The sequence below is a fragment of the Euprymna scolopes genome, chromosome 15 (genome assembly GCF_053919585.1).
Source record: "Euprymna scolopes isolate OS-2025 chromosome 15, ASM5391958v1, whole genome shotgun sequence".
Lineage (NCBI taxonomy): Eukaryota > Metazoa > Mollusca > Cephalopoda > Sepiida > Sepiolidae > Euprymna > Euprymna scolopes.
Genome location: NC_136496.1, coordinates 78,247,600 through 78,265,615, shown reverse-complemented (window position 1 = coordinate 78,265,615; position 18,016 = coordinate 78,247,600).

Here is an 18,016-nt window from a genome sequence, read left to right as displayed (position 1 = left end):
ATATATTCAAAATCTATCTAAAATAATATATTCAAAATCTATCTAAAATAATATATTCATAATCTATCCAAAATAAAATAATTATAATCTATCCATAATAATATAATAATAATCTATGCAAAATAATATAATAATAATCTATCCAAAATCATATATTCATAATCGTTGAAAAAAGAAATGCGTTGCCACCAACATATCGCCTTACCGTCCTTGTACATTTAGAAACTATCATATTAATTAATTAGCAAGAAAACTATATTAGTCATAATAGAAAACTACATTGAAATATTGAAATTGGAGGACTATTATAAAATATTTATGGATTAAACTTATTATTACATCGAATTTAGAACATTAAGCTTCTTTTTTTGTTTTATTTTACTTCAGTTGGAGTTCTCATAAATCAAGGGGCTCACTACCTGGGGCTAACGCTTGAACTTTATATGCGATACATAGATATTCGAATGTTCCATTAAACTTCTTTATCTGTCAACTACTGAGTTAGTAAAGAAATTGAGAACATAATTTTCGTCTCCTCAATTAACCATTTTTATATGTTGTAGTATATCTTTCATTTTGGTCTCTTGGTCTTATTGGATTCTAGGATAAAAATTCATCTAGTCTGTTGGAGTATCCAGCTTCGTGCTATTACTTGAGCTAACATCATCATAGGTGCACTATTCTTCGTAAAAGCTGATGTGAGTTAGCCATGATAAAGGGATCTTATATGGGCAGCGAATACTATGCTATTCTAAATAGTTGGTCAAGGTTTACTTCTAGGGTAAAGTATCCTCATACCAGGTTGTTCTGACAAACCCTTGTACAGGGAGACCATAAACACTCGAGGATAGTGTCTAGTAGGCATTCAAGTTCTTTCCTCTGAATACAATTTAAACTGATATTCAAAATAAGTCCTTATATTAAACTTAATTTTTAATTCAAGCTAAGTTTTTTTCAACAAATTTGACCATTATTATTACTAATGCAACTAATGGAATATTATCTATAATATATGTGCTCGTTACAATATAAACCAACCACAGGCGGATTAACTACGCCCCACCTCTTTTTCTCTTTCGTGTAGCCGTCTGACCTAATTAAAGTAATTAATCACTGATTCTAGTAACTGCTGATTAAACCACCTTCTCTTTTCTTCCAGTGATTGTAACACACGTGTCAAAATGCACACTATAGACATTATAAAAATTTTAAACCTTCCAATTTTTTTGTTTTTCTTTTCATTAACCGACTGGCCTCGATTAAGACTAAATGCGTCTATAGCATGATGGAATCTTTTTAGATTGAAACAGTAGATTTCTTGTCGATTTGACCTTTGAGAACTCTACCAAACTCCTCCGACAATTTTGGGTCTACGCACTTGAAATTTTAGATATAGGTTCCTTGGACATGGATCTAACTTAATAACTTTGATTTGAGCCCAAAACAATAAATTTTAAGGGGTCAAAGTTTTTTAAAAATTAACCTCTGCGGTCTCTTAGTACTTAGACAATTTCTGGTCTAAATATTTGCAATTTTACATAAAGGGTATTCAGAGATAGGGCAAGCTTTTTCATCAGTTTGGATCGAAAAGTTTTAGTTACCAATATATAAATGTATGTATGTATGTTTGCATGTCTGCCTTAAACTTTCAATAGAGGTAGCGAATTTTACCAAGATCAGTATCGTTTTAAAGTTCGATCTTTCATACGACAAATATCGAAAAATTGGCTAAAAACATAATTATCTTCCCCTCCCACTAGGCACTTTTCTACAGGGGAGAGTCACTTTTTTCGCCGAAAATTTTTAAAGGTATCCTCTCCTTTAGATTGTCTAACGTTAATTTTAAAAAATGACGCTTCCGGTTTGGCGGTGGTCGTAACAGCATAAACGTTAGGGTTTCCCCCGTTCTTTTCCTCCTTTACGGTACGGGTTCGAGCCTGCCTTCCTACTACCACTTCTTTTTTTTATTTTGCTCAACATACACATCCAAACACCCGGTCAACGCCGGGCTGAAATGCTAGTACGTAAAGTGAACGTGTCTGTGTGTGTGTGTGTGTGCATTTTCCTATGCAATAACTCTGTCAATTTTCAATTTACAGATTCGAAATTTGATATACAGGGTACTGAGATTTGGGAAAATCTATGTGATCGATTGTCGGCCAGAAATTTGGCTGTTAAGGGGTTAAAGTTCAACGATTTGACCTTTCAGAACTCTACCAAACTCCTCCGACAATTTTGGGTCTAAACACTTGAAAATTCAGATATAGGTTCCTTGGACTTGGAGCTAACTTAATAACTTGATTTGGGTCCAAGACAATAAATGTTAATGGGTCATAATAGGGATCAAAGTTAAACAAATTGACCGCTTTTTTATGCTCAACATACACATCCAAACACCCGGGCAACGCCGACCTGAAATGCTAGTATATCTATAAAAGTGAACGTGTCAGTGTGTGTGGGTGTGTCTGTGTACATTTCCCTACGCAATAACTCTGTCAATTTTTAGTCTACATACTCGAAATTTGATATACAGGGTACTGAGATTTGGGAAAATCGATGTGATCGGTTTTTGTCCAGAAATTTTTCGATTAAGGGATCAAAGTTCAACGATTTGACCTGAGAAAAGTCTACCAAACTCCTCCGACAATTTTGGGACTAAACACTTGACATTTTATATATTGGTTCCTTGGACATGGATCTAACTTAATAACTTTGATTTGAGCCCCAAACAATAAATGTTAAGGGGTCATAATAGGAGTCAAAGTTTAAAAAATTGACCGTTTTTTTTTGTTGTTGTTGTTGTTTTTTTTTTGCTCAGCATACACCTCGAAACACCCGGGCAACGCCGGGCACCCATTGTCAGTATATATATATATATATATATATATATATATATATATATATATATATATAGCTACTTCATTTACTCACATAAAATTAATATACGAAAGTATAGATTTATGCGTAAAATTTAAGTATTTACTTCAAAAGTGCTCAATACGTGGGTAGAGCTAGTTAGTAATGGTATAAAATATATATTCGCCATATATATTTTATAAATTACTATATATATATATATATATATATATATATATATATATATATATATATACATATATATATATTTCTGTGGAAATATACAATATTTTCTTATAATATATACCAATCCCTATTTAAAAACTCAATGTAATTACATAGATTAACTGATTGATATAATAATTGATTGATTTTGTGCTACGAAACAGATACTGTCAAGAATTGTAAATGTTAACTGAATTAAAGGAATAAAATTGTAAGATAGTCAACATCATGAACTTTGGAATATAGACTTTTGTCACTCATTCATTATAGATATATATATGTGTGTGTGAGTGTGTGTGTGTGCGTGTGTGTGTGTTATAACCGTTTTTATCTGCTTAGTTACACATGTTTTCCCTATCAAAATTGAGTTAACGATCCGATAATTTCATCAGACCTTACAGATTTGAAAGTTTTTATCGGGCTTATAATAATAAACTTTCAAATCTGTAAGGCCCGACGAAATTATCGGATCGTTAACTCGATTTTGATAGCGGAAACATGTGTAACTAAACAGATAAAAAACGGTAATAAAAAATACATATTTTTGCTCTACAATAGTATTGAGCACCTTCTTCCAGGTTTTTAATACCATTTAATTATATATATATATATATATATATATATATATATATATATATATATATATATATATATATATATATGCATATTGTTTTTTTAATTTAGTGAAATTCTACAAAATATGCTAGAAAATATTTAATGTTGGTATATTTCATTCGTGGCTTAAACTTTTTAATGGGACATATGCAGAAACTCATTGAAATGTAAATATGTCCCTCGTAACTAAGATTAATCAAATGTACTTAAAATAATTGTTCTCGCTTAGTTGCCCCTCCCCCCTCACACGAAGGCAAAGTTAAATAAAAGTTTTTTGTTTGTTTGTTTGTTTTGTTTTGTTTTTTTCGTGGAGGATATCCAATGCCCACAAAAAATGGGCACTCTTGATGGCGGGAAAATAAACACTACTCCGGTAAAGAAATATTTCTCCTCCTCTCATCGAAGATAGAACAGATACTACATCAGTATTATTAGTAATGTACATTTTAAAATATTAAGATGATTGTCTCCCCCTTCTCCCCCCCCCTCAAAAAAAAGATCATCTAGTTACAAGATACCCAAGAAAAGTGAACACTAACATAGTTTCTATTAAAACACAAACAGAATCTCTCTCTCTCTCTCTCTCTCTCTCTCTCTCTCTCTCTCTCTCTCTCTCTCTCTCTATCTCTCTTTCTTTTTTTTCTTTCTTTCTTTATCTATCTTTTCATCTATCTATCTAGCTATCTCTATCCTTATCTCGCTCTTCCTTTTATTTTTTTCTATCAGTGATCCTCAGTTTTCTCTTTCTCCTCTGTTTCTTTTTTTCTTTCTTTCTACCTATCAAACCACGCTCCCCCTCCCACACACACATTAAGTTTATTCTCTTATTCTATCCATATTTTACAACTTTGGCAAACAATAAGGCATACAACAGAGCCAAACACCGCGGCATTAATTGCAATATGTACACAACGAAAGAAAAAGACCCCAACTGTCGAATAATGAAAACGAAAGTGAAAGTAGACGACTCTCTTCACACCGGAAGTTCATTGTCTCCTTAAATGGCGCGAAGTTCCAGCCTAAAAATCATATTTTCTTATTCACATATTTTCTCACTGTTTTCCATTTCACCCATTGTTATGTATGAGTTTTCTCTACCCGCGCCGTCCAGCACTATTTCAAAAGGTGAGCAAACTTTGTCTAATAAAGATATTTAAATCTCCCGAAAGATACGGGCGATGCTATTTGTAAATCTTTGCCCCGCCCAAATACTAGAGTGTGGTCAGATTTCAAGCTTTACAAAAACAGAAACAGTAAACCAAAACAAAGAAAAGCAAAGAAAAAGAAAAAAGAAAAAGAAAAGGAAAGTGTTACGCACAAACACAAACAATTAATTATACAATGACTCGAGTCTATTAGTATTTGTCTCTCTGAAATCGTCACTATACTATTACTATCTTTTAGTGCATAATTAATTTTTATATATTTTTTTCAGACTAATATAATATCTTTCTACGCTCAATTTAGAGTGGCAAAGTAGTATATGCTTTGCGGTCATGATACAGTTCTCCCAGTGATTATCCTCTCCATTTTCGAAAGGATAGAGCCGTGTCTGTTTTGTTGACATAATACAATACTCCTAGTCATTACCTCTTCCACTGGGATCAGTATAGTTTATGTTCGTTTGTCGTATAGCACTAGCAATAATGTGCAATCAGAATCACGTCAGTATTAGCATAGATTATGCCATATAAATTGGAATAATGGATGCTAAAATAGTCCTGCAAATCCGTTGGATAAAAAAATAAACAAATAAATAAAAAACACACGAAAAAGTATTAGGGACGTCCAATGCGTAATGTCCCTGATCTACTCCCAGTTTTCCGGTCTAACTGTAATTGTGCATGTGTAATGATTTATAGCTCTATGAGTTATGTAACAAATTACGGTTCTGAATTAATTGTGGTTTCTGATTTTCAGGTGTTTGAACTGAGTCAGGTGTGTAATGCAGCCTGCTGGGTGTTGCACGGTGATCTGTTTTTGCATTTTGAAAGAATGCACCCTACGGGAGACTTTTGATGAATTGAAAGAAACGTACAGTAATGATTGTCCATCATATGACCTTGTAAAACGGTGGCATCGTTTATTCAAACATGAACAGAACATTCGTACGATTAGTGTGTGTGTGGTGGTGGTGGTGGGGGGGGGGAAACGGCACCAATCCTATTTGGATTTAACCGGCTTCATCCGAAGGAGGAAGTTCTATGGGAATATGAAATTCACAAGCGATTCCCAGTTGCATGTATATCCCCGTTAGGGGAGAATACGACGTTAGGTTTTTGCAACTCTGTCGAGGTCCTCTTACATACAGCGCCTGGAATTCCCAAATTGTTCACCCATTTTAGTACTGACCAGGCTCGGTGTTGCTTAACTACGGTGATGTGACGGGAACTAGTGTGTCAACGTAATTATGCTATGCGATTAGCACTCTAGAAAATATCCTAGAAAGTACGTTGTTTTTATTTATTTATTTATTACTTTCCACCGCAAGGAGATGTGAGACAAGGTCAGGATTGTGGAGAAAGTTAAGCCAGCGCTCCAAAAGTGGGAGCATTCTGTACTAGCAAAAATTGCTTGGGCAGCCTCGTGGATACCTCCAGTAAGGGCTTCACAGACAGTAAACAATGAGCTTATTCCACCCGAAAACCAGATTACACACCTAACTCAGTTCAAACACCTGAAAAACGAGATTATTGATTTGAATGTCGAGTTACGAATTTGCATTCAAATTCATTCTTAAAGTTAAAGGTAGATGCCATTTAATAGCTTTTTCTTTCTTTTGCCAATTGGGATTTTTGTCAGACAATAACTTTGGTTTGTTATATAAAAAAAATGACTCGATATTTAATTAACATCGTTTGTTGTCAGGAAGACGATTTAAGGGATTTAAGGGAGATAATATTGAATGAAATAACATGGACAGCAAAGTATACTACTTGTAAGAGAGATAATACTGAATGAAATAATATGGACACCAAAGTTTACTACTTAACATTTAAGGGAGATAATATTGAATGAAATAACATGGACAGCAAAGTATACTACTTGTAAGGGAGATAATACTGAATGAAATAATATGGACAGCAAAGTTTACTACTTGACATTTAAGGGAGATAATATTGAATGAAATAACATGGACAGCAAAGTTTACTACTTGACATTTAAGGGAGATAATATTGAATGAAATAACATGGACAGCAAAGTTTACTACTTGACATTAAAGGGAGATAATATTGAATGAAATAACATGGACAGCAAAGTTTACTACTTGACATTTAAGGGAGATAATATTGAATGAAATAGCATGGACAGCAAAGTTTACTACTTGACATTAAAGGGAGATAATATTGAATGAAATAGCATGGACAGCAAAGTTTACTACTTGACATTAAAGGGAGATAATATTGAATGAAATAGCATGGACAGCAAAGTTTACTACTTGACATTAAAGGGAGATAATATTGAATGAAATAACATGGACAACAAAGTTTACTACTTAACATTTAAGGGAGATAATATTGAATGAAATAACATGGACAGCAAAGTTTACTACTTGACATTAAAGGGAGATAATATTGAATGAAATAACATGGACAGCAAAGTTTACTACTTGACATTTAAGGGAGATAATATTGAATGAAATAACATGGACAGCAAAGTTTACTACTTGACATTTAAGGGAGATAATATTGAATGAAATAGCATGGACAGCAAAGTTTACTACTTGACATTAAAGGGAGATAATATTGAATGAAATAACATGGACAGCAAAGTTTACTACTTGACATTTAAGGGAGATAATATTGAATGAAATAGCATGGACAGCAAAGTTTACTACTTGACATTAAAGGGAGATAATATTGAATGAAATAGCATGGACAGCAAAGTTTACTACTTGACATTAAAGGGAGATAATATTGAATGAAATAGCATGGACAGCAAAGTTTACTACTTGACATTAAAGGGAGATAATATTGAATGAAATAACATGGACAGCAAAGTTTACTACTTGACATTTAAGGGAGATAATATTGAATGAAATAACATGGACAGCAAAGTTTACTACTTGACATTTAAGGGAGATAATATTGAATGAAATAACATGGACAGCAAAGTTTACTACTTGACATTAAAGGGAGATAATATTGAATGAAATAACATGGACAGCAAAGTTTACTACTTACCATTTAAGGGAGATAATATTGAATTAAATAACATGGACAGCAAAGTTTACTACTTGACATTAAAGGGAGATAATATTGAATGAAATAACATGGACAGCAAAGTTTACTACTTGACATTTAAGGGAGATGATATTGAATGAAATAACATGGACAGCAAAGTTTACTACTTAACATTTAAGGGAGATAATATTAAATGAAATAACATGGACAGCAAAGTTTACTACTTGACATGAAAGGGAGATAATATTGAATGAAATAACATGGACAGCAAAGTATACTACTTGTAAGGGAGATAATACTGAATGAAATAATATGGACACCAAAGTTTACTACTTGACATTTAAGGGAGATAATATTGAATGAAATAACATGGACAGCAAAGTTTACTACTTGACATTTAAGGGAGATAATATTGAATGAAATAACATGGACAGCAAAGTTTACTACTTGACATTAAAGGGAGATAATATTGAATGAAATAACATGGACAGCAAAGTTTACTACTTGACATTAAAGGGAGATAATATTGAATGAAATAACATGGACAGCAAAGTTTACTACTTGACATTAAAGGGAGATAATATTGAATGAAATAACATGGACAGCAAAGTTTACTACTTGACATTTAAGGGAGATAATATTGAATGAAATAACATGGACAGCAAAGTTTACTACTTGACATTAAAGGGAGATAATATTGAATGAAATAACATGGACAGCAAAGTTTACTACTTGACATTAAAGGGAGATAATATTGAATGAAATAACATGGACAGCAAAGTTTACTACTTGACATTTAAGGGAGATAATATTGAATGAAATAACATGGACAGCAAAGTTTACTACTTGACATTTAAGGGAGATAATATTGAATGAAATAAAATGGACAGCAAAGTTTACTACTTGAAATATTAATTTAAAATAATAATTATGAGTTTGTTGCAAATACGAAATAAAATAATTTTCATTTATTCATAGAGACGGATAAACATTTTGGTAATTTCAAAACAATGCGTTTTATCTTTTAACGATGACTGTAAAGAACAGAAAAGAAAGAATTAATACTTTTTGCAATTTAGAAGATTCCTACTTGTTAAAATCAAGTCGATTCCTAGAAGATTGTTCGCGCCTGGGAGTATCCTGTACATATACAAAGCCACCATATAAAAATAAAAAGAATAAACGTTCCATTCATGAGTTTGTTGCAAATACGAAATAAAATAATTTTTGTAAGTTACATCCTGGACACAAGATTGAAAGTGATTTTACTTCCAATTTTTTGTCCAAGCTTTCTTGTAATCTGACACGTTTAAACAAAAAATATCATGAAATGTGGAAAGATTCGGTTGGCAGTTTGTCGTTTTTCGACAAAATTATAATTTCTAGATATGTTGCAATAATTTACGAACGTAGTCTTTCTAGGTTATCGTTAAAAAATCAAAAGAATTTGCAATATTTGATCTTCAAAAAATATGGTTGCTCAACGAACCCTAGTGTTACTCAAAACGTCCTCAATCTCTCTTCAACGCAGTTGTCTGAGCTTGAACTTAACATTGTTTCGCATAGCTTGGACTACTGCATTCCTCTCATACCCCGAAAGTGTGAAGAGATATATGCTGAATTTGAAGTCTTTTTTGCTCAATTAGAAAGACTTTCTCCTGTTTCCGACTCTATGGTCAGTGATATTAAAGCGAAACTAAATAATGTCGCACATTCTTATGCTGGCACTCCTATCTCGTTTTGTGAAGCAAAATGGCGAAGTGAACATTATCATACAATCAGAGCACTTCGCCATAATAAATCTTTAGTCATTACAAAACCCGACAAAGGCTCTGGCATTGTCATCATGGATCACCAGGATTATGTCAATAAAATTTACTTTCGTTACGTTGATGACACTTTTTTGTTTATTTGACAACGAAACGAATGCGGATGCTTTTTTGTGTCCCTCAATAACGTTCATCCAGCCCTTAAGTTTACGGTAGACAAGGAAACGAATTATACTCTTCTGTTTTTGGATATTCTTGTGTCCAAGACATCCTCGTGTTTTCTTACTTCTGTTTATCGTAAACCAACCTTTACCGGTCTCTATACGCGTTGGACTCTTTTTGTCCTACAAATCAAAAATAGAATTTAATTAAGACTTTAGCATATAGAGCCTTGATGATTTGTTCTAAAGTCAATCTGGATGACGAGCTTAAATTTATTACTAAGACCCTTTGTAATAATGGTTACCCCTTAGATATTGTTGAAACTATTATTAATAAGAAACGTTTCTATTTTTATAAACCTAAATAAATTATAGTTAATAGATGTCCTGTTTGTCTACGTCTGCCTTGGTTAGGTAACATCAGTGACTGATTTGCGAAGCAAATCTCTTTGTCTGTGCAACGGTGTTATTTTGCATCGAATCCACGTGTTGTTTTTTCAACCAGACCTATGTTGTCGTCCATTTGCAAAGATGTTCTTCCCCTCCACCACCATAATAATTCTATTATTTATTTATTTCAATGTAGTTGCAGTGCGCTCTATGTTGGGCGAATATCACAAAGATTGGATTTCCGTTTGAAACAACATGTACCATCAAAGATTTGTTATGCAAATTTTTCACCCTCGGATGTTCTTAATAATACTTATGGTACTGCGATTTGTGATCACCTTATAAATAACCATGCGTGTGCCACGAATTTCAGTGCTGACATGTTTGCGATCTTTTAGGACTTAATTTGGTCTCTATGTAATTTCCCCCCGTTTATTTTTCGCTTTTTTTTTCTCCCACGCCATATTCATGACTTTTCTTTTAATCGTATTTTCCTCGGTTTAGCTCTGTTGAGCGAGGAACAAAACCTGGTTTGCTAACCTTTATTTTCTTTTTTTATTTCTTAAATCATCATGTTGATTGGTCTGTATTTAGCCAATATATATATATATATATATATATATATATATATATATATATATATATATATATATATATATATATATATATATATTGCTAATTGTTGAATGTTTCAAACTTTGAAGCTTTCACTTTTTGAGCTAACCAGCGAAATTATAGCTAGTCTATAAATTTTTTTTTGACTAACTGTTTTTCTTTTAAGAAAACGCCCCGTTTTTAAACTCCATGGAATAAAGAAATAATGAACTTGAACTTGTATTACTTGTGGACGAACAATAAATATTGTAAAACATGATTTGCAAAATTTTAACCTCTTTCAAACACACACACACACACACACATATATATTTATATATATATACATATATATATATATATATATACAGTAATTTATAAAATATATATGGCGATTAAGCTACACTGAATATTCGGCGTTTCATCCACTATAGGATTCGTCAGGCTTATGCGTGAATTCTGTGGTTGTTTCTCGTTTTTATATATGTTAAGGATTTTAGTTAGCCAATCAGCTTTCTAGTATCCACCGCGCCCCTTCTTATCAGCCAATGGGCATGCATTTTATCGAACAAAGGATCTGTTTTAGAACTAGGTTAATATATGTATATATATATATATATATATATATATATATATATATATATATATATATATATATATGCATATGTACACGTATGTGTGTACACATATGTATTTATATATATATATATATATTAAAAAAAGACAGGAGGAAAATCGTCTGCCTTAAACCACTAACCTAGTTCTAAAACAGATCCTTTGTTCGATAAAATGCATGTCCATTGGCTGATAAGAAGGGGCGCAGTGGAGACTAGAAAGCTGATTGGCTAACTAAAATCCTTAACATATATAAAAACGAGAAACAACCACAGAAGTCGCGCATAATCCTGACGAATCCTATAGTGGATGAAACGCCGAATATTCAGTGTAGCTTAATCGCCATATATATTATATCAATTACTAACTAGTTCTACCTACGTATTGAGAAGTTTTGAAGTAAATACTTAAAGTTTACGCATAAATCTATACTTTTGTATATTAATTTTATGTGAGTAAATGAAGTAGTTATATATATATATATATATATATATATATATATATATATATATATATATATATATATATATATATATATATATATTGTTACATAATCCTTATATTGGATTATGTATTTAAATGAAAATTACAAAATTTAGTCTTAGGCCGACGAAAAATGTATCGTTTTTTGTTTTTTTTTAATATTTTGTCGCCGAGGCAAAATGAACATGGAATAGAAAAAAAGAAAGTATAGAAGAAAGAGAAAGAGGTGAGAAAGACGTTCACCGGGTGGATCAGCAAGCGAGGTGACCGGGTCACCCAGTTAGCGACATGCTTTCTGACCCCTGTTAGTTACAAAGAGAACAAGGAAAGAAAGAGATGAATAAGGAAAGTACGGGAAGAGAGAGGGAGAGAGAGAGAGAGGGGGGGAAGAGACATTTTGGTAGAACACACTTCGCTGAGCCGGCGAGCCGGACGAAGGTGAAAACTTCCCATCCCGACAAAACGAAACGAGATAATGCTGGGGAGAAATTCCATCTCAACAGCGAAAGAAATGAGCTAATGCCGACCGTAAAATGTCGAGGAACACGACGCACCAAAAGATATACAGCGGAGAATAACCGAAACAGTGGATGGATAGTACATAAGGAATATATCGCGTGTTACGAACAGTCGTCCGAAGCGAATAAAACGGTGGGTAAACTTCACGTAGAAAAGAAAGATAAGGAAAAGAAAAAGAAAAACTGTAAGTCCTCTTTGCATACCTCTCTCTCTCTCGTATATAAAGTTGGCGAGTTCATTTTGCCATTGTTTTGTTTGTATTGATGTATTTTTTGTATCAATATATTTCTCGTCGGCATTTTCAGATAGTAGATTCAGATATCCCTTCCATACCCTCGTAATTGTTTTTTTTTATTTATACTTAATCTCATTCTCCCCTCCCTAACATAATTTATATTTTATAATAAATTTCACTTTGAAACGCTATCATTGGTGTCCGTGTTCATTCTTTATTGCATGGCGTTGTATTCGTCCTCGTGTCTCCTTTTATTTTACCCTTGTCATATGTGCGATAAATGTTTGTTTTCTTTTTCCTAAATTTCTTTTTATATCCCTTAGTTTGCTTTTTATCTACCCCCCTTTTTATCATATGTGTAACAATATATGTATATATATATACATATATACATATATATATGCATATATATACATATATATATACATATATATGCATATATATACATATATATACATACATATATATATATATATATATAAATTCAAGCTTGAGATATTCAAAAGTCGGATCTAATGAATACAACGAGGTTGTTAGATAGTGCTCGATAAAAATAGCAAAATATTTTGGTTATTTATTCGAAGGTAAATAGTTACATTTGGTCGCTACAAACAGCCATCTGTTTCAGTCAATGAGATTTCGTCAGGCGACCTTGAACCATCCGACGCTTTTTTTTTTTGACATAGCGTCGGATGGTTCGGGGTCGCCAAATGAAGTCTCATTGACTGAAACAGGTGGATGTTTGTAGCGACCAAATGTAACTGTTTACCTTCGAATAAATAATATATATATATATTTATATGTATATATACATATATATACATACATATATATACATATATATACATATGTATATACATATATATATATACATATATATATCTTAATAATATATGTGCATCATAAGTGTTAATAATACATATTAGTGACATTTTCTGTTAAGTACATGGTTGTTTTATTTTAATGTAAAAAAACAAACAATCCAGCTTACTAAGTTAACTGAGAACATAACAGATACGCGGCAGGTCATTACCTAAAGATTGATAAAGTAGTCAGTAAAATGCCTCAAACTGAAAAACTCGTCAAAATTAATGACAAATAGCTTGCTGTTTCAGTTACAGATCCTGAAGTTCCATTAAAATAGGACTACGAACACGATTAAAATGAATACAATACAAATAAGATTGGAATAATTTATTAACCTTATCATACAGTTAGTCTTTCTCGCGCGCACGCTTTTTTTATATAATTTTCCTCGCAAGCAAACAGTTACTGCCGATGTTTGGCATCGCCCAGGTCTCTTTCAGGAAGTGCAGGTCTCCCGGGTCCGCCATCACTGGAATAGCATTATGGGTCGAACGGACAAGGGGTAAACGCAATCTACGTCCAAACGCTCTCGGATGGGCCCTCTCCCACAGATCAGCTGTACCCGGATGCGGAATGGATGTTATGTCCGGGAGAACTAGTTGGATTTTGCTTTTGGTGTGCACCCAAAACCGACTTTCAAAGTAAATACTAGACAGGATGAATAAGAAAAATGGATGAACTGCGTCGAAGACAAAGAATGTTGGGGATTTTGCATAGAAAAAAAAAATAATTGTTCGAACCTTTTTTGTTTATTCGTTGTGTCCTAGTCATTCTTGGTGCAACGTTCGTTTTGAAGAGGCTGGAGAAAGGAGTGGACGTCATACGAATAGTTAAATCAGCCAATATTTTACTAGAACTAGTTTATGCTCGCTCCTGGGCGTGTTAATTTTAAGCTTTACCTAACTTCTACCACTTTATAGGTAGTATAAAAGAAAATATTTGTGAAATTGTGTGGAAAAAATATTCTATTAGAATTTACATTAGAGAGTAAGTAACTCGGACGAATATTGTTTTTATTGGCAAAAAATTACGTTCGAAAATTATTTCGCTTTAAACTAATGCTGATTAGTCGTTATGTCTACTTTTACGTATTATAAAAACGGCACTTATTATTATTATTATTATTATTATTATTATTATTATTATTATTATTAGCGGGGAGCGCCCGGCCTTGCCCGATCGTAAAATACGCTTAAATATATTCTAATTTATGCAGATTTCATATTTATTTTTATAGAATTAATTCTCTTTATAATATAATATTGTACCTAATCCATCCATCCAGCGCAGCCACAACTGATATTGAACTCATTACACGAGTTTGTAATGTAATTTAAATCTTGTCGGTAGCCGAGTACTTGATGCTACGCCAGGGCTATAAAGGGTATCTTTTATCGTGACGCCATCACTAGATGGGGTGCCTACCACGGCTTAAGAGAGTCCCATCTACCCTCGAGAAAAGGCCAGACCGCGCTAGTTTCTCAACCTGGTATTTTACCTAGCGATACATATAGCGCCTTGCCTTCTCAAATGGTCACCTATCTCGTACTGGCCAGGCTCGACGTTGCTTGACTTCGGTGCTCTGGCGAGAACAGGTGTGTCAACGTGATTGTGTCGAATTTACATTAGAGAGTTATAAACTAGGACGAATATTGTTTTTATTGGCAAAAAATTACGTTTGAAAATCATTTCGCTTTGAACTAATTGTTGATTGACCATTTTGCATTTCAACTTACCCATATGTATCTGTACGCGTTATTCATCCATCCAAACAAAGATTTTATTCGTTATAAACCATCCTTGGTGTACGATTACCATTTCCTGTTAATTTCAGTTTTATGTGACTTGTAGTTTAAGAGTTTATCGGTTTAATATTTACACACACATACACACATATACATCTACTGTTTTATTTATATAGATTATGTTATGTTCATTTTTTTAAATTTATATAAAAGAAAGTTAGGTGGCAGAACAATACAGGGATTTAATGGACATACACAAACTAAAGCAACTTGATATGTAATAATGGAACAACCTACAGTTTTATCTTTATTGGTTCAATATGTGAAAAATATATACATAACTAGAATTGTATTAGGTTGTCAAGAATGTTCTTGCAGTTTTTAACTTTTAAATTCAGACGAGCATATCTCGGCTCCAACAAAAATTTATTGCTCGAAAAAAACAGCATCAGAATAAACACAGTTTTACCAAGGCAAAACAAGTGTATTTATGCCAGTAATAATAAACACCTTGCGTTCTGATGGCGGTGAAGTCGCTGAATGCGTTTCTGATATCGTTTAGGCTTTTAAAGCATTTTTCACGCAGAAAGTTATCAAAATGGGTGAAAAAGTGGTAGTCGGTAGGTGAGAGATATAGAGAGTATGGCGGATGAAGCACAGTTTCGTAGCTCAATTCGTTCAGCTTCTGCGGGGTCGGTTTAGGAACGTTGCGTCGGAGCATTGTCGTGGAGGAGAATTGGGCCTTTTTTTCTGTGGACTTATGATTGGTGTTGTTGTCGAAGTTTCTAATGCATTTCATCCATTTGTTGATAGTACTCCTCCGCCGTCATGATTTTGCTAGCATTCAAAAAAACTGTAATGGATGAGACCGGTCGCAGACCACAAAACAGTCAGCAAGACCCTCTATTAGTGCAACTTTGGCTCCGGGAAGTGTCGTGGGGCTTCGTCAACGTAATCATTGAGCTGAGCGTCACCCGTTGTCGTAAAGAACACGCTTTTAATCTCAAATCACAACCCGGTCGAGATATATATTATATTTATATTATAGACATATATATATATTATATACATATATATATATATATATATATATATATATATATTATATACATATATATATATTATATACATATATATATATTATATATATATATATATATATTATATACATATATATATTATATATATTATATACATATATATATTATATATATTATATACATATATATATATTATATATATTATATACATATATATATTATATATATTATATACATATATATATAATATATATTTTATATACATATATATTATATATATTTTATATACATATATATATATATTATATATATATTATATACATATATATATATTATATACATATTTATATTATATATATTATATACATATATATATTATATATTTTATATGCATATATATATATTATATATATATTATATACATATATATATTATATATATATTATATACATATATATATTATATACATATATATTATATATATGTATTATATACATATATATATATTATATACATATATATTACATATATAATATATACATTTATATATATTATATATATATCATATACATATATATATATTATATTATATACATATATATATATTATATATATATTATATACATATATACATATTATATATATTATATACATATATATTTATTATATATATAATATAGATACACACACACACACACACACACACACATATATATATATATATATATATGCGTATGTATTGAACCAATAAAGGTGAAACTGCATAGCTTAATTGTTCGATCAACACATCTTAAGTTGTTTCAGTTTGTTTTTATGCGTGTCAAATCGCTGCATTGTTTTGTCTCCTATAACCTAAATTTATTTTATATACACATTAAACAAATCTTTATGCAAACTATATTAACCTTTTCTTTAAATTTATAAACCATGTATCTAGTTAAAACATTAATCTACACAGACTATTTATTATTTCGAAAAGTGCTACAATGTTTAAGAAACAAATATAGAAGAGACATATTTGTTGTATTGATTTAAAGAATATTTAGCTGATAATAACAATTATTTAACGGAAGATAAAAAACTTGTTTTCTCAGTAGTATTTTTTTCATTAGGAACGTCTTGTTAACCTTTTCACAAACCTATAGAATTTTTTTTTTTTTTTTTACATAGGCATCACCACATTATCAAGGCCAAGAGGCCACTCAAGGATAAGGGTTAAAAAGTGTACAGTAGAAATTGGACATTATAGTAATCATTAGTAATGAAAATTTGGTAAAGTTGATAACTTATATGGAACGGCTCATCAAGAACTTATTTACGTTAGACTTGAAGACAACCATATTTTAGTCAGCCGGAAAGCAGGAAAACGGAAGACAATTCCACAGGCGTGCAGTTCTAAGAAAAAATCTTTGTCCATGGAATCTACGTTTAGGTTTAGGCACAGATAAAGAGTGGGGGGAATTATTGATAGTGTTTACAGCTAGACGAGTGTTTCTTGTGAAAGTTTGGCGAGGGGGGACCATAGATTGAAGCTCATTCGAACACCTTCCATGAAAATAACGATACATCAGAGACAAACTCGCAACATCTCTTCTGTGAGATAAAGGTTGCAAGGAAGAGAAAAGGACATCTCCTACGAGGCTACGAAGTCTATTTTGAACTCTATCAAGGCAGGCCAAGTCCTTTCTAGCAGCTCCTGCCCAGATGTGGCAACAGTA